The following is a 19728-nucleotide window of genomic DNA, read 5'->3' on the forward strand; positions in this document are numbered from 1 at the left end:
ATCAGTGACTGCATAACCAGAGGCAGAATATAAACTTTGTTCTGCCACCCAGACGTGAAGAACAAGTGTAGTAAACTTAAAATGGGAGTAGGAAAGTTCAAGTACCCCAAAATAAATGCATAGTAAGAATTTTTAAATTGCAGAAGATGTGAAAATGACACTTTAATAGGTTAAATACCTTCAAGGAATGACTTTAGTCAGTTCTGCCTTAGGCTAGAAGGACAGACTTCCTTTATCCCCTCAAGTTTGGAAGGATGCAGGTCATTAGACAAAGTCTGATCACTGTCCTTAAAATTTCTACTTAAAACCCTACTTTAGGAAGTTCTATATAAAAAAATTCGATAATTCAGTTACTGATGTCTCCAGAACCTCAACCACAGTCACTACCTCTAAAGTGTCACTGTTTCATTTGGTTCCCTCACCCTTCTCTATCGTAAAGCCTCAGGTTTGCTCCACTAAAACATCTGAAGACAATCTGAATCATAACATAAATTCTATTAATCCTGGAAATACAGTTCCAATATTTCTCTGTATTAAATCTTTCACAGAAACAGTTACCACAGATAACTCTCACAAATTACCATGGAAAAAAAAACAACTTAAAAAATAATAATTAAAAAAAAAAATAAAAATCAAACCATGTGAAACCATTCCAGTAAGTAATTTGAATGGACAATAACTAGAAAACTTTAGTTTTAAGGATCTTCTTAGAGGAATAATTAGTGAATGAAGATATAATCTGGAAAACATCTTTGTGCCAGAGTTAAGCAATTTAAGAATTTCTTAAGAAGTTTCACATCCATCTCAAGTGTGATTCCAGCCCACTAATGGAAGCACAGGCATTTAACACCCCACTTCTGTTATCCTGACCCTTTGTCAGAATGAAGTCCTGAGAAAAAAAATGTGCTTGCTACAAAGAACAGACTTTGTTAGTGCTGGTACGTTTGACCCTTCCATAGGAAAACCTGAAGAACATCAGCTTTACACCTGATAAAATAACTTCTGCAGATTTTCATATTCAGATTATTGATCTGCCTGAAGGAGACACCACAGCCATCATAAGGTGATGGGATATCTTCTTAAATATGTTCTTAACCTTCTGCAAATAAAAAAGGGAATGGGGGAGGAAGCCATAGGCACAATATGCACAATTTTTGTCACTACTTCCTTTTTCCAGTCTTCTGCTGAGCAAACAAACCCAGCACAAATAAGTTATGAGCTAAGACACAAGCTGAGCAGTGGAGCTATACATTAAGAGTTGTCAAGGATGTAAAAATAAACTAAAGAAAAGATCACATAATCCTTTATTTATGGCCATTTTAGGCGTAACTTATAACAAAGTAGTTGATTACAGTTCAGCTGTGCAGTGTTTTTCCTCTTGGTTCACTGTAGTCCGTGATGTTACTCTTCAAACAAGCCCATGTGTATTTTGGGAGAAGATCCCAAGGCACTCCCAGCCCAGGTCTTGCAGAACAAAAACACACACTAACATTTTGTATAAACCAACTACACAAGATCCAGCTCGATTTTCAGATTCTTGCTTTCAGTAACACTGTTATCCCCACCCTTCCTTTACTCCACAGCTCTTGCTGTGAAAACCTTGGGCACCAGCACACTCCGACACTACAGCAGGGGGTCCCAGAAATTCATGGAAAGTGCACTTTCTGTGGAACAGTTGTTGAGAAACGGAGTGAAAACGCATCACAGGCCTCAGCAGAACAGAGTAAAGAACACACATTTAGGTACCATAATTATTGGTTTCTTCACTTTGCCAAATTTCATCTTTTCCTGAAGTAATTCTGCACCAGAACAAGACCCTTTCAGTGACTGCCACTGAAGGCTGTGCTGTAAAGGACCAACAGAATCTCCTTCCCAATGACCTGATGCCCTGATTGTAGCTCACTGCCCTCCATTTGTGAGGCTGCCTCTGCTCCTGGATTTATTTTTTATCCTGTAAAAGGAGACAGATGAATTCTCCAGTCACTCTTAGCAGATACCCACCCCCTAACTTGCCTATACAAAACCTTCTATTAAGTAGAAAAACCCTTGCTACTACAAAAGTAAAAATCAACCTTGGAAGTTCCTAACCCCTTACCAAATACCCTCTAAAAATCCCTCTGAAATTTCTACAAACATGTCCCATTTCTGTAACCTTGGTGGAGTCCAGACAAAATTCTAATCTAGGTCTCCAAGTACATCGTTTGAATAATCCTTATCAACATCCTTTCAGCTGTTTCTGCACAACCACCACCAGCCAGTTTGCCAGCAAGAACATACATGTGGGTGTACAGAGTGGAATGAACTTCCTTCACTTGGGAATCTGAGCTGCCAGGTCCTGGACACACATATTTATTGTGTGTTCCTCTGTATTCCTTTGACACCAAAACAGGTAAACAGCACACACGCATCTGTTCCAAGTAAAACATTACCACAAGTTATTTATTTTGTGACAGCATGTAGTACAGAGTTCTAAGTCCCGCTGCAATTCTTCTGATATTCTACTGCCAAAAATCTGTAAAATCCCATAGTTTCTGTCCTAAGTGTCCACTTCCCCCAAAAAGCAAACCCTATAGAATTTTCAGGGTTTTCTTCTTTTACATTTTGTCCAAAAGCTCTGTCAAAAACTTGCCTTTTTTTTTTCTTCCTTAAGAAGAACACCAACTCTTAATATGTTTAAAATAAAGCACTGGATGATCCCCTTTCCCTGCACCCCTAACTATATGAGACAAATCACTCATGTCTCAAATGAAAGACTAAGAAACCTCTTTCAGGAAAACCTGGCTGAGGAGTGTCACCAGGTGCCTGCATGACACTGAAGCTCAAGTTGCTTCTCCATCATCCTCAGTGTGAAAATATATATAATCTTACTATTTCTAAAACAAACTTTTCAAACTAGGAATAAAATGAAGTGAACTATCTAAAAGAATTAAGAATATGTGCCGTTGACTTAATTTAAAGCTGGACTACAACACTGGAAATCAGGATACTTCATGTTATCCAGAGTGGAGCAGTCACATCTTTTTCTGCTACTTGCAAAAAGTTGCACAATTTTTCCTGGGAAAAGTCTCCTTACCCCCCCTGAACAGCATAATTCCTAAAGACATCATATCTAATATTAATTTCTAAGGAAGCAGATAAAAATTTCCAATTTGTCCTAAAATAGAGATCAATTAGAACAAAGAAAAAAAAATCTTAGACACTATCCATTCAAGTGATACAATTTCTATTTGATGCACCCCTGACTGCTAAAATTCTTCCACTTGGAGGTGATTGCACAGGAGTAAGCAAGAACAAGTAAGCAGTGTGGGTGTCCCCAAAACCCTGGGAGTCAGAACTCCAGACAGGAAACAATAGAGTAATGTGGTGAACTGCTGATTTGTTTGTTTATTCTAAACTATCAGACTATTGATCCAGCCTGTTAACATTGATAGGAACAAGGGGCTTTTCAAGTCCTCAATTCACTCCTTCTCCCTCATCATGTCATCGTCCCAGTGAGTGACCAGTATATCAAATTTCACCTTCTTTGAGCATCAGAGTAGAGCAGATATGAGGGGTGCCACTACATTCCCAATACTCCTGATTTATGTCCTGAATTTTTTGTTTAATACTACTCTCAATAATCTACCTTGAAACTTCTTTCTTTCTACCCCATCTCCTCCTTTTTCCTCCATCCTTACCCACACTCTCAGAAAAACAATGTCCTCCAGCCAGGGCAAGGTTCTTAACAATGAACCATTTTACAGGCAGTCATGGCAAATGGGGGATGTTCCTGACAGCTGGAAGAAGGCAAAAAACTCCTGTCTTCAAGAAGGGAGTGTCTGGATGGCTGTGGGCTGGTCACTCTTACTCCATTCCTGACAAGGTGATGGAACAAACGACCCAGAAAGCCATTTACAAACAAACAGTAAGGACAAGGAGGTGATCAAGGGTGGTCAGCACGGATGTATGAAAGGGAAAACACACCTGACCAACCTCATGGACTTCTGTGATGGAAATACCAGTTTGGTGGACAAGGAGTTGTCATTTCTCTTAATTTCAGTAAGACTTTCAACACTGTCTCCCATGACAACATCCTAATAGACAAACTGATGAAGTTAGGGACTAAATAAATGGACAGTGAGATGACCTGGAAACTCTCTGAACTGTCCAGCTCAACTTTTCAAAGGAAAAACACTAAGATTTCGATAACTTACAATTTCTTGAGGTGCTTAATACATCTCATCATGTCAACACTACTTCATAGGTCAGCCTCACTGATAAAAATGTTATTCTTACCAAACCAAGCTGTTGTTATTGTCCTTGTGGGCATTAGCTATAAAATATGGATGGGAACAGGCAAGAGGGCGGCATCAAAAGCACAGCCAAAATAAGCACAGAAAGTTTCACTGGAAAGGCTTGCAAACAGATAAGATTCAATGTCAAGACCTTAGTTGTTACCTCCCCAAGTGCTCAACACAAAAAATCCTCAGACATCCAACAGCAATAGCTTCTAAAAGGATAAATACATTGTTTTTCTAAGTATCGGAGGTATTACAACAATGAGAAAATGCATTTTATGAGGTAGAGGTGATGAACTTATTAAAACTACTCTACAAAACTATCAAATTAGAAGGTTTTAATATACAAATAGCAAGGGAAACTTCCTCAGAGTGACATTTAAGTTTTTTTCAGCAATAATCTCACCCAGTAGTAATAGGAGTTTTGTGATATGGAATTTGGAAATCTAGAAATAGCACCTGCCTCAGGTGTAGTGGTAGTGAAAGAATTGAAACTACAGGGCACATCTGCATCAAAATAAGGAAATTTTTCTCAAACCTTCTGAACTGTAAGCAGGCAGCTATTCTAACTTGATAGCAGTAATATTTCATAAATAGAGATGCTTTTACTCTCTCACTTGTAAGAATATCTCATCATGCAAATAAAACCATTACAACCCAAGCCTTTACAAATATATGAAAATTAAGTTTACAGTTGCACAAAAATCAGAATTCTTAACAGCACTTGCAAAGATTCCTAGAAGGAAAAAAATTCCTGATTTTCAAGGGATTACTGAAAATACAGCTTTTAGTGAAAAAGTGCAGGTTTCCTCATGTAATCCCGTAAGCACCACACCGGGCACTCTGACATGAGAGGAACTCTTCAGCCTTACTGCAGCTTGTATTTAATTCTTATTTAAAGTTGAAGAGACAAATCAAAAAGCCACTATTTTGTACCTTTTTTTTTTTTTTTATTTCTGACTACAGAGTTGGTTACCTTTTCCCCTCTTTAAGCAGGGATATTAACAACAGCTCGTGTTACTGAGTTTATTCTCAGCTGCATGAATAATCACTGCATAATTTATTACCCTCGGTAATACATGTGAACATTTATTTTAAGAATTCTGCATAACCTCAATTCTGTCAATTCTTGCTACTGCAACTCTGGTAATTCCTCAACTGATTTTTCATTTTCCAACTTTTAGCATCTTAGCAAGTACACAAAGCCATTGGGGCTTTTGAAACTGGAGCTGCTGCATTTGAGTTCATCACACAGGCAGGTGTAGATTTAGGATACGGAAGATGTAAGAGAAAAAAGCAGCAGCAGGTTGTTCTGAGGCCCTGTGCTCCCGTGGAAGGTGCCAGGAGCTGAACTTGGATTCATTAAGGGATCAGGTGGACAGAGGAGCAGACAGAGCAGGCCCCATCCTATGGAAGCAGCAAGGCCATGCACACCAACAACAGACTGAATGAGGACAGGCTTGAAATTCAGAAATTCTTTAGGTTGAGCTGAAGTTGTGTAACTTTCTTTTTTGTTTTGTCCTAAATGACACTTGGAACTAAAAATAGTTACAAAGCCATTTAATATTTCAAGATAACAATGATTCTGTGTGAACGGTGCTTACCCAAACTGTACATCAAAAAATGCACACAGAAACAGCAGGTATCAAATATGCTGCATATCTGGGACTAAGCTACACAAAGAACACTTATTTCCTATTATTTTTTTTATACCTTATGCTAAGAGAGAGCAAGATTTTACTTGACTCAAATTCTGTCTGGAGGAGAGCATCATCAAGAACAAACATCTGTACCTGAGAATCCATTCTGTGAGAATTTTTTGTTCCATTTTTAAACAAAACCCAGTATATGCTCATTTCTTATATTTGTCTTTATTTTCCTCTAGTTCTTTGATACAGCTTTTTGCTGCCTTACGATTTCTTGATTCTGTGATGAATATTTGCACTACAGGGTCAGGAACAAAGGACCAGCTCTGAAGAAAAGTCACCTACATCACACAGATGCTACAGCTGTTTTAAATTCAATGTGACAAAATCCAGGAGGGATTGTTTCTAATCCCAACAGTGTCAACAGGGAAAGTTTAACTGCAATTACCAAAGGAAACTGGTATTTCATGCCTCCAGGCATACTGTGAACACACTCAGGTTGCAAGAGAACTTCACACACAGACAGGAGAACTGTGCTCTCTATCCACCTTTGAAACTGCATTTTAGCAAGTTGCTCTCCAAGCCCTTCCTGGTTCACATTCCAAAAATTTTCTATGCTCATCTCCATGGCCTCCATTACAAGGTAGTAAAAACCTAAGCTACCCAAAGCAGTGGCACAGATTAATGCAGGATAACACTCCTGAGTAATGATTTAACCAACAACCTCATCAACTTACGCATTCACCTGCCCACAAACAATCTTTCTGTACAAGGTTTTGCTATGAAAATAAGTGTTCTGGGTGACCTTGGTGTACCCCTGACTGTACCAAATTTACGTGCAACACAACCTCAAACAAGACACCACAGTCAAGACGACTTCAAGCAGCATCCTCCTTCCTGCAAAGTCTTCAAACACTGCAAAAGCCCCCTTGTCCCACATGATGATGAAAATTTTAAGTACTAAAATGAGGTGGCCAAAGTGAGAACATTTCTAGTGACATCTATTGTCCACTGCTGAAAGCAGCATCAAGGAAAAAAAAGAGATAAAGTTCTTCCAAACTTGAAATAAGAAAATGCCATTATTTATTGCAGTGACGAGTTCTGATGATTAAAACTTCCCATCTGAATGCAGAACCCTATCTTCATTCCATTATATCTTTTATCCAGACTGTTTTTCCAATTTATTATTATTCAAATTTCTTTTGAATTTTAATCCCATCATTCAACGTGCTCGTAACTCATTTTATGTTGATGTTACTGTCAGATAAAGGCACAGAAAGTCCATCACCACGGTCATTAATAAAAATATTGTAATAACAAAGACAAGTCAGATTCCTGAGAGACTCCATCCTTCCCTTCTGACAATATTTTAAGCATGTCTTTAAAACAGGTTTCCTTAGTTCCTTTATCAGTGGGAATTGCCAAACCCCTGCTACAGGCAAGCCATGTTGTATAGCTTTTATATCCTCTATAAAGGCCTCCTGCCATGCCATGGGAAAAGCTCACCATTTCAAAATCCTGGGCAAACTTTTGCCCTCTATCAGTACTTCCAGGACACAGCTAAAAAGCACAATTAGGACACTCCCACATACATATTCGAATTGAAAAGAATAATCTCACTGTGATTCACACTGGACAAACTCTTCAAGTCCCAAATATAAACTCAGAAAAAGTTTCATCACACATCCTTGTTCTAGAAGCAGCAGAGAAAAAACCACAACAACCCTTATCTTCCCATCAGCCTGACCTAAACATCGAGTACATATTTTTCCATTATTTTCCATAAGTACTTGCCTGCCTGACAACCACTCTCAGCACTCAAAACAATTTTAAAGATGCTTTCTTTAAGAGAAAACTTGTTTAGAAGTTTTCTTCTAAAAGAAAACACATTTAGAGTTCTCTTCATTGATTCTTGAAAACATTGGGGTTTTTTTTTCAGAAGAGCTGCTCTAAAGTTCTTGTGGAAAGACTACAACATATCAGCTATCAAGCTTTTAAATGAAATTGCCACTTGATTTCAACAGTAAAGAGCAACTACCTTCAGAGCAGGGATTACATCTCAGCAAGGAGAAATGAAAGAATACATAAAGATACACGAGCAAAATCAATGAGGCAGAGGGCAAGGACAAAAGGCAGCAGGTCTGACAGTGAACATCCAATGCCTCAATCAACCAGCACTTAAGTCAGGATTCCAGAATTCACATTGCAAGCACTGAAGAGATGGACAAATTCCATCTGCCAGGGAACAGGAGGCATCCTCACTCTGAGCTCTGCAGCCCAACTTGAGCCCATGGCACGAATGCATTTATGAAGTTCAGTACTTGGTTAAAAACCAAATGTAACAAACAGTAAACAAAAAAATGTTATTTTTAAATAATCAGGTCAGTGGGTTTTAGGTTTTTTGGTTGCTTGGTTGTTTTGAGGGGATGGGTTGAGTTTTTTTGTGAGGTCAGTGCTTTTGGTGTGGTTTATTGTCAGTTTTTAGGTTTCGGTTTAGGGGGGTTTGTTTTTAATTTTTAAACACCACTGATAGGAGAGACAGGGTTCAATAGAGCAGGGGGTATTTCCAGCTCTGACACAAATCTCCTGTGACCCCAGCCAGGTGAACAGTGTCACCTTCCCTACTACCACCTGAGGAGATTCCTGCCACCCATAAACTCCTCCATCCTCCTTTCCTTGCACATTGTCCCTCTGAATCACCACTAATACTATTTGTGGCTGTTCCTAATCTGTTCCCCTGAGAGCTGCATCACACGTAGGTCTGAGTCGCTTTAAGCACTAACCATCTCACACACATTTAACAACTGCCTATAAATACACCTCAGTTACCTCCTCCCCTTGTCAAAATATACTATTTAAATGAAAAAAAATCTGTACCTCAACAGGTTTTGTTTTAACCTCAGATCCCCACATGACTAAGTACCATGACAGTGCCAATAAGAACCGATATTCTGATTATATAAAAGCATGACTGTATCACAAGCAAGCCCTTAAAAGCTATCTGCTGTCGCATCAAGGCATAAGTGAAAGCAGAGGACTTACCTGCTGGCAAGGGAAGTCTTGAAATATCTGTAACAATAAAGAAATACACTTAGAAACAGAAGGGGAAAATAGGTCTCCAATTGCATTGGCCTAATAAATTTTCTGCAAGGCTGTACTTGTTTAATAAAGCACATCATCTGAAGCAATTTGCTGGCTGCCAGGGATGCCACAAGCAAATCAAAAGCATTTTCCTTGTCTCACCCTGCTCATTAACAAGATTACTCTTTGCTCACCTAACTGAAGGACAAAGATTACACTATAAGGCAATGAGTGTAATTACTGCAGCAGAATACAGGTCACTATGCCCAAATTAGTGCAGAATTCACCACCACCTACAGAATTACTGAGCTCAAAGTGTCAGGGATAAACTTGCTGTAGTAAATTCAAAGGCTTCCTTGAGCTGCAAACAGTGACCAGTCTCAGAGCCTAAACAGATCATAGTAAAAATTATATACTAAAAAAATAGAAATTAAGTTTTCCTAAATAGTTAATTATATTAACTATAACTCATTATATTCTTTCTGCCTGCTTTTCATACATATACTTGTCATTTTAGTATACCTGCTTGTAACTGGTAGTTGAGCCCACCAGAGCTCAGAACAGAAATCAAAACCCACAAAGAACTAGAAAGCAAGAATTCCTCAAGTCTGTAAGGACAAGAACTGGGGACACATATCAAGAAGTTAATGAAAACTGGAATAAATACAAGTGGGGGGGGGATGAAAAAGAGGAACCAGTAAAACAAATGAGAAAAAAACTGAACCTAAGAAAAAGGTCTGCATAGTTATTTAGTTAAAGGAAATAGAAATGTTGAGTAATAAATTGTCATACTGGGTACAAAATCCACTTGGAAACTGAACTTTAACCGTAGCTGCAGCAAGTGAAACAGATGCAGAGATTATCAGGGCAGGTGGTCACCTATTTGAAGAAATAATGAGACTTAATAAATTTATCAGCCCTGCTCTCACCAACAGATTTAACATCATGCTTCCTTTCATTTACAGTCCATGTCTGTGGCCGGAAAACATGATAAAACCTGAACACCCAAGAGAATTCCACCTGAAACTTAAAGGCAGCCCACTAAAAATTTCCAAAATGAACTGTCCTACCCTGAGGAGATGGTGAAACAGCAACAACAGAAAGCTGAAACACAGAAAGTACAAAATGAAAATGGAATGGGACACCACCAAAAAACCCCAGAGAAAACACTGCCTGCCTTAGTCTGGTAGAACATGTAGTTTAAAAAGATAGTAAAGTACATCTCAAAGATGCTCATCATCTGCTTGGGAACAAAACATGTTACATTTCTTACATTTTAACATGTAAGAAATGCCTCGAGACAGGAAAAACTGGGCCAAGGAGACACAGGAACTGCAGGAAGCAAAAACCTCAAGTTGCCTCCTGCAACAGCTCCTGCACAGACCAGATCAGCACATATGGAGTGGAGCTTTCTTCCATCAGAGAAATGCTGCAGTGACAGTTATTTTGGAAAGTTACATGAAGATAAGTGTTGCATCTTTTTGTCTGTTTACATATGTTTAATAGTTTCCAGGTACTTTTTTTTTTATAAAGGCACAAAAAAATTCCTGCTTGTCACTAGGCTACACAATATCAACAACTGCAGCCACATGAGTAAAACATCTAAAGCTATGGATTAGGAAACACCATATTTGATGTTAATTATTCTACAGTGATGGGAACTAATCCCTAAATTCCATTAAAATTAACGAACATCAAGAAATTTAAGTCACTACAGAAACTTATGAACCACATTAAAATCTTCTTCTAATTCCTGTTGTATTGGGAGTGTTTTATCACAGCATTTATTACTCAGAGCAGATTATTTGGTTACATGTGCCTACACAACACATTTCAATAAAATAACAGTAAACACAACAACCAGAAAGGTGTGTTATCATATATACACAGAGAGGCAGAAAACATGCATTTACATCTCAGGATTTGAACACTTCCAGGGAAAGCTCTGCAGCCAAGACACACATATTTTTAACTTAAGAAAGACCTGATCATGTTCCAGTGTTTGTCCCCAACACCTGAGCCGCTGTTTCCGCTGGGATCTCTCCCTGCCAGCACTCCCACAGATCCCCTTACTGCACCAGGGCCTTCCCCAGTGGGGCACCCACACCATCAGCACCGTGGCTGTATTTAAGTCAAACACTGTAAAGATTTCTTACTTCCACCTTCCACTGCAAATTAGTCCCATCAGTGCATTAAGTGAAGAGATGCTGCACCCCTGGGACAACTACACTGAACAGCTTCCTGCAACTGCACCTTCTTCTATTACAATTTAGTGTAAGAGACTGTTTTTAATTTCTAATTGACACGCATTAGATTTAAAAACAAGTCAGAGGACGCTGAAGCCTGAAGGTCATATCAATCTACTTACAATTGCATAAATGCACTTAGGAAGTTACTTGTATCATATTTTTCAATGATTTCCATTAAGCACAAGATCCTCTATAGGCTGATGTATCTTAATTCTGGCAAACACCAGCCACTACAAAGTATTAACTCATAACAGCATAAATGAAATAAACACTGTCGCGATTCCAAAGATGAAAGTAGCAATTCCACTCCTTTGTGTATGCAGACACCACAACAGGAAGTAAAATGCTCATTACCTCCATGTGTTTCTATCAGCTGTGGAGACACTTCCTTACCCTGGGGTTTACCCCGTCTCCCCAGCTCACTCTCATCTCTTCTGGCTCAAAACTTTTCAGCTTTATCCTCCAAATATGGTTTTTCATTTAACACCTAACACTGAAAGAAGATGAGTGGATTCTGGCAGCACTTAAAAAGCTCTCTTCACTGAGAGGTAAACTGAGAACAGGAATTTAGGTAGCTACTCACGTCAGATTGCATTTACAAACTTGCCTTCTTTACTGTGCAAAACTTCCCCCTTTTTGAAGCACACGATTGCAATTCGATCTCTAGAGACAAGAAATTCAACCAATGCTATGACTTGAAGAGAAAAAAACAAAAAAGATTAATCTGGTTTGCAACTCAAAGAGAAGCTGGAGAGCATTTTGGAGAGCTGTCCTCTTAAAAGGATTCCCTCACATGATGGGAGGCCTGGACTGACTTTCCTCCTACAGCTCAGTTCCTGAATGCTTGGAGTGCTGTCACACAAACCACGTTCACAGCAGCTGTACAACATGAACCAGTCCTACATTTCTGTCTGCTCCAAGGTGGTTCTTCAAAGTGAAATCTAAAATGAATCAACTTTTCATGTCCTTCTGGTTCCTACTGATCCTTTCAGGAGATCACTCATGTTCTGCATTTATATTCTTCCATATCTCACCGTGCTGCTTGGTAGGGAGCAAACTGCCAGTCTGAATAGGCAGAGAGAAAAATTACTTTCACACCATATTCTTTATCATAATCAGACTTTTACATAATTTGTAAAGGTTAAACAATTCTCAGGGAAAACTGATTTTATCCCATATAGATACTGGGAAGATGGGGCAGACGGCCTCAAGAGCTCCTTTCCACCCAAGGTTTCTGTAATATCGTACACAGATGACTATAACAGACCAGAAAACAAGCTGAAATGACATTAGAGGTGCTACAAAGTAAGAAAGTTCCTCAGTCAAAAAAAACTTTCCAAGTAAACCAATTATGTACGTGAATTCACTGAGGAATTAAAAAGGACAGTATTCTAAAGAAAGAGTACTACTATTACTTCTATATTCACCGAGATGGTTTGGGGGCAGTACAGTCCTCAAATGGGCTTTGTGGATCCCAGCACCAACAGGTTTTTTTCCTATGATTTATGGATGCCTTCAGGACCAGATCTCTCTAACAGTGTATTTGCTCTTATGAAACTATGCATTTTACATTGCAGAAAACCCAATGTTTTCTTAGAAACGGAGCCACAACTTAAACTCTTCCTTCCAAGAGTAACATCTCATCATCGAAAACAGGAATATTTTGTGAGCTTCCTATTCCTACCTCAAGGTAAAATGAGAATATGGCTCCACAGACAACTCCAGAGGCTCAGACTCTCACCCCATCTGTAGCACTGATCTCCTTCCAGAGCTGTGGTAAGCACAGACCACAAGAAATTTAATCCTGTTCTCCTGTAGCAGGAGCTGGCTGACTCTACCCTAATGGTATTCCCTTGAAATTCATTCAGCTATTCAGTTCACAATCTCTTTCCAGGGAAAAGTAAAGGCTCACAGCACACGATGAACCACAGACCACAGTCTCCAGGAAGCTGAGCAGCACATGTCATGGACAACAATCCTTCCAACTGCTGAGGAATATCACAGACAACATTAAATGCAGTTTTCCTATTTATCTACCAAAATAACTTAGGAATACAGATGCATATTCAGCTTTTAGCCTTTCCATGGCTGATGCTGAAGGGTGTTCTCTTAAAGGCTGGATCCAACCACCTGGAAGTCTCCCTTCCTATACTGTCTGACAGGCTAAAAAGGCAGCTGAATGTTCCTCCAGTCTTTAATGAAGTTGAGATCTCATTGTCTATGTCAAAATATTTTCTTTTAAAGAGCAAAAAAATAAACAGAAGTCACCTCTTAAAAAAAAAAAAAAACCCAAATAACTTTGTAAAATTCCATTTGTTGAGAAGCTCAGGGATTTATCCATGACCATCCAATTTTTTGAGCAAATACCTTGAGACACAATGAACTAATCCTGACAGCGCACCCATTAAGGGAAAGCTATTAAAAAGTTTTACAATATGACTAAAAGATGGTATAAACCACCATTTGCGTTGTTCCATATATGTATTTTTTTCCTCTTCATTACTGAAAGTGCACCTCTTAATTCTATGCTAAATCTAACCTACTTCTAATTTAGCAATCTGCAGGGCTAAATGTTAACAACCTTTTATTCTATCATTTTACATTAAGGCAATTTTAGGGCAATTTTCAGGAGCGACTCAATAAAACCTTTTTGTACATTAGCCATGTAGAATAAGGTGCAGAAGGGGCTCACTGCAAAGCCCCATTTTTCCTAAACCTTTGATTACTCTTACAAGTCTTTAAATGCTCAGACTATTTTTGCTTCCAGTAGCTCCCCCAATTTGCAAACACCAGTACCTGACACACTCCTCATATGTCAATCAGAACAGCACTAAAAATACCATTTGCTTACTTAGATGGAGTTTTTGCCCCTATTGACATATTTATTGCATTTGCCTCAGGCACAGCAGCAGCTGAATATCCAGCTTAGCTGCAAATCTTCATCTGTTACCCTGGGGAGAGATGGAATGGGACAATTATAGGACAGACACCTCCATCCTCTAAACCCCACTGCAATTATTTTGTGCTTTGGCCAGATCAGGAGAAATTCAGCGTACAAACCCACACATCTCGTGTTTACAGCCCCTACTTCACAGGAGATCCACGTTGCACAGGAGTCCTTTATTATCTTGGTTTAAATCTTTGCTTCAGCTGTGAGTATCAGCAGTAATGATTTAATGCTTTCATTTCTGTCTGCTGAAAAGGTTAAAGAGAATGAAGCCCTCTGACACCCTCCCCAGGAAACGTGCACTGCCTGTGTTATGCTTTTCAGAAGTTCTGTTTAACCAGTTATTAAAGGCAAGCTGCTGCCTCTGAAAATCAAAAGCAACAGAAAATTAAGGCAAGGGAAAATGAGAGGACCAACTGAAGTACTGCAAAGAACACTAAGGGCTTTTTCAGATTATATGTTCGGCTGATAAAACAGGTACTAGGCACAACTATAGTGTGATCACATCTAATATACCTCAAATAGCTTTAGATATGCAAAAGTATTGTGGTATGACACCAGTACAACAAGCATCAGCATCAGCTAAATCATCCTCTACCTTGAGAACACCTTCAGTTCATATCTGCTTCCTTAATTTGTCAATTTGTTGTCAGTTTACTGTTGCATTCCTCTCATTACCTCAATCTTCTCTTTATACCTGCTTTCCTCTTCCAATTTGAAAACAAAATCAATATTTAGTCTCTTAGTTTATAGCATCTACAAAAAAAAAAAAAAAATCATTCAGCAGTTTCAAATCAGAGTTTCCCCTCTTCTATTGAAACTGCTCCAAAATCACTCTGCTTATGGTTCTTAAATACTAGTTTTTGAAATTGAAAAAAATCCAGACTGATTCAGACCCGGAGAGTATTCCACATGTTTTCCTCCATCTCAGCTGAACTCTGCTCTGATGAACTCCGCATGCACCTGGAAACTTCAAATTAGTTTACACCACCTCACTGAGCATGACCAGAGTTATCTACCCAGCCACAGGAGCCAAATTTCAGACCAGGCACACTGAACAGTAGGATATTAAATGAAAAGGTTCTGGTGGAAGCTACATTTAAGGAGGTTAAGAAGAGCAGGAGAAATTACTCAATCATTACTCAGGGCAGGTGGGATCAATCTCATTACACAGTGAGTTACAGAACATGCAGTATCTAGGCAACTCAGATAAAGAATTTATTCTCAATACCTACATAAGTACTATACACACCTCTTGCCTATCAGGAAGAGAGGTGTGAATAGGGAAGAGATTAGAGCAGTTCCCCAAGAATTGGTTTTAATCAGCATCACAAAATGGGTGAGTGAAATTCTCCAGTCTAGAGGTGATATTAAGCTCTTACAGGTCACCAAAAGCCACAACAGGAGAAAAAAATCAACAAGGATCTCACAAAATGAAGCAAGTTGCTAAAAGTCAGCAAAAACACTTCAGCACAGCGCTGTGATGTAATGCATCCAGGGAAAAAAAACCAGCAATACCTCCTTAACCAAGTAACACTTGCACTTTTTCCAGTTCCAGCTTGCGGGAGGAAGGCTGAGTCACTGTTTTCTCTGAAATCATCAGCTCAAGCTGTAGTAGCTGGCCAAAGGCAATAAAACATTGTGTCTCATTAGGAAGGGTACTGAAAACATGGTACTTAAGCCTATTACTGTGCAAAACAATAAAGCATCAACATGTTGTGTCCAGTTCTGGTCTCTGCACCAGCAGGAATACAGAGGTAGAGATGTCTGGAGCAGGGCAGCTGAAGTGATCAAGGGATGGAAGAGCTGCCAAGTAAAGATAGATTACCAAATCTGGGGCCCCTCAGCTGGGAGGACATGAGGTTCACAATGAATATGACCACAGCTTACAAGTAGGGGGGGGGGAAGAAAAAAAAGGAAAAAAAAAAGAGAAAGCAAATCCATGCAGCTCCACCCTTCAGCATTAATAGGAAGCATTTGAGAAAACTACTGGAGATCAGCTCCAACCCAGTGCCTCTCCACAGCTGGCATTGAGCTTCCTGAAGTTTCTGCAAGAGAAAGGTGTGGAGGCAGGTACCATCAGCCAGCTCAAAGGCAGTTGTCCTACTCACAGAGGGTTGATAAGGAAAAGACAACAAGGACCAGTCAGGGAGGTACCAGCTGCCATCTCAGCTGCAATGGGGATGCTGAGGAAATACAGGACCAGGTGTGCAAACTCCTGTTGTATGGACAAACACCTACTATTGCCACCAAGACACACTGCTGGGCTGGAGGATCATCTTTTGTACCAGCAGTAGTGTGGCCAGGAGGATGAGGGCAGTGACCATACCCCTGTGCTGGGCCCTGGTAAGGCCACACCTTGAATCCTGGGTTCAGTTTTGGGCCCTGCACAAGAAGACAGACATTGAGGGGCTGAAGCATGCCCAGAGAAGGGCAACAGAGCTGGGGAAGGGTGTGGAGGACAGTTCTGATGAGGAGCAGCTGAGGGATCTGAGGGGGATCAGCCTGGAGGAAAGAAGACTTGGGGGGACCTTACTGCTCTTCACAACTACCTGAAAGAAGGTTGTTGCCAGGTGGAGGTCAGTCTCTATCCCAAATAATAAGCAACAGGAAAAGGGGAAATGCCCTCAAGTTGCACCAGGGGAGATTTAGACTGAATATTAAGAAATTGTTTCAAGGAAAGGGTTGTCAAGCCCTGGCACAGGCTGCCCAGGGCAGTGGTAGGGTCACGATCCCTGGAGGAATTTAAAAGCCATGTAGATGTGGCACTTGGGGACATGGGTTAGTGGTGGCCTTGGCAGTGCTGGGTTGAAACCAACAATCCTAAAGGTCTTTTCCAACTAAAATGATTCCATTATTGTCGTGTTCCTTAACTCCCTGCCAAGGCTCTGTGAAGATGTGGAACAGCCACGAGCTGAGACATCACCTGTAAGAACATACCTACTCAATCAGAAGTGCTCTTCTAAGAATGCCAGCACCATTACAGGAATGTTCTTATCCTTTAATGGCTCACTGCAAAAGGAGACATGGCTAACTCTGAACAACCAGGAAACTTCAGAAGCACTTCAGATGTTTAAGGGGGGACACGTGTGTGCTGACAATGGTTCAGATCTATCAGGGATGTCTCCACCACTACGACCTGTGATCACATAATCCTGATGGAAATACTGTGACATTTTATGAACATAACAATTCAGGCCCTCAGGCAGGCTTAGGGAAAGCTGCAGAACTGCACTCTATACGTGTAGAGCCACCTGCCATTTGTACTACAGAGTGTTTGTTCTTCCAAGTGATGGCTTTAGTGGATGTTTTTCTTTCAAAAAACATTGCCTTGACATTGCTTGCTATGATTGAAACTCCCTTGTCGTTTTCCATGATGGACTTGTGACACAGAACAAGTGTGCCACCACGAGTCACCCACGCCTTCAAAAGGTGACAGGATTTTGTAGTTCCTGTACTGAAATACAAATTAGCCCTGCATGTCAGAAAAGCTGGGTTGTGCTCTAGCTATGGCAGGAAGTTAGCAAAGAGCATGTAGATCTTTCAGAATGTAAAATCAATGTGTTCCCAGGTACAGAAATGAATGCCAAGGACACAACCACAAACAGCAGAGAATGAGAAGAAATTACTTCAGGCAAAATATTAAAAAATTCAAAACAGAGCTAAACATCCCAGACCACAATGCAACAGAAAACCGCTTTCTTGGGTGTTTTTTTAGGAGGGGGTGGGGGTTTGTTCCCTTTTTAAAATGATAACTAGTTAGAGAGATTTAGAGTAACAGACTAACAAGGTAACAAAAAACCACCCAAGTTTCTTTTTGGAATACCAGAACAGCATTTTGCAAGTTTTGGGTGGGGTTTTTTTGTTTTATTTTAAAGATAAATTCTTAGAAAGTTGGGCGAGTCATTTCCTTTCATGTTTCACCACTGTAAAATTATGCTGTTTCCATGGTTCTGGCCCACACATGGATTCCATTGTTAACAGCAGTTTTCCAGGAGCTAGAATTAAGGTTTTAGGTTTTTCTTATTTGAAGTTACAGGACATTCAAGACGGGTGAAAGAAGGTTGAACATAATCAATGCAGCCAGCATGCAATGAGGAAGAAAAACACTTAAGAGCTTTCCAGTAAAGAACACACACAAAGCAGTTTGTCAGAAGTTTGTCAGAAGATTATCACCTTTGCACACACATTGTGCTTACCAAAAAAAACAAGAAAACCCAAGAAATCCCCCAAAAATCAACAACAAAAAACCCACCCAAAAACCCAACCAACCAACCAAAACCCCCTGAGGTTACAAAGTAACATTTTTTCAAGAACCATCTAGATTGAATAAATTATTTGTCGAAGAACAGAGCAGATACAAGGCAAGGAAAATTAGCAAGGGGTAAAAACAAACATTATTTCTATCATTACACAAGAATATGCAATTCTTTGTAAGCCAAAGAGACACAGAGCCTACTTCAGGGTGTGAACAGGAGTTCAGGGGCAACAGAAATGAAGACAACAAATCAAGAAAGGGCAAAAGAGTAATTATAGAGTAATATATTATGTATTCATCTGAAATTACAATTATTTTTTCTTGCTATGTTGTGTGTTAGCAGTAGCTGTGTTCAGTCCTCTCCTCTCCCCACAAGGCAGATGCACCAGCAGAAACAGAGAAAAAACTTTTCCCTAGCTTCTCCTCTGCTATCTCTGTCCCCTTTTATAAAGTTTTCCAGATGGAAGAGACGAAGAACAAATTAAGACAGCAAAAAAGATGACAAGTGAGGTAGGGAGGAACCACAGGCAGAAAAAAAAAAAAAAAACTTGCAAAAGAAAAATACACACATACATCAGGACAAAGAAACCCAAAGAGATGACTGACAAAACTGGATTATGAAGGAAAAAAAGGGGGTGATGGGGTAACAAGAGTGCAGACAGAAGAACTGCAGAACACAACATGAGACAGGCTTTCTTCTCCTAATTGGTTCTGTCATGTAGCCGTCAGAGAGCGATTCAAAAGACGAGTAACGGGAAACCCCCCAACACGTCTGTTCTCTGCAAGAACGTGATCAAACAAGAGCCCCAGCTGGCCTGACAGCACACAACACACATGCAGCTCCCATGTTCCATTTGCTGCAACTTCCAAGCTTGGCCATTGCTCATCTGGGCAAAGGGAACAGGGCAGGCAGTTTGTTTGTAATACGGCACCACGCGAAGTCAAGCGTGTGTGAGTAATGGATTCTCATCTCCACAAACCCTCTGAAAAATTTCAGCTTGGCATCATTAAGATTCTATCAGCCCTGAATTGCAATTTAAGATAGTCTTTTTCGCCTTAATCTGCTGCTCTATTTAATCAATTTAATGCACAGTAAAAACTTAATTTGACAAAACTGGAAGCATTATTTCTCTCTGCCTCTGGCATGAAGAAGATTAGGACCACCAGAAATACTTGCAGGAAGATTTAAGATTCATTACATGTTGGGTGGCAGATAAATATTAGATATGCCATAATACTCTAAGTCTAAAAGTTGTGGGTTTCAGTTAAG

At 39.8% G+C, this 19728-nt stretch overlaps 1 protein-coding gene across 1 annotated transcript in view; it reads right to left on the reverse strand.

Annotated features, from left to right (window-relative positions):
* Nucleotides 1-19728, reverse strand: part of PTK2 (protein tyrosine kinase 2) — a 190770-nt gene that overhangs the window by 140980 nt on the left and 30062 nt on the right. The window contains exon 3 of the mRNA XM_051802056.1: nucleotides 8966-8992. The gene's annotated coding sequence lies outside the window, so the exon portion shown is untranslated. The remainder of the gene's footprint in view (nucleotides 1-8965; nucleotides 8993-19728) is intronic.

The sequence above is a fragment of the Manacus candei genome, unplaced genomic scaffold, assembly GCF_025592945.1.
Source record: "Manacus candei isolate 608988 ecotype Guabito, Panama unplaced genomic scaffold, ASM2559294v1 h1tg000054l, whole genome shotgun sequence".
In the NCBI taxonomy this organism is placed as follows: Eukaryota; Metazoa; Chordata; class Aves; order Passeriformes; family Pipridae; genus Manacus; species Manacus candei.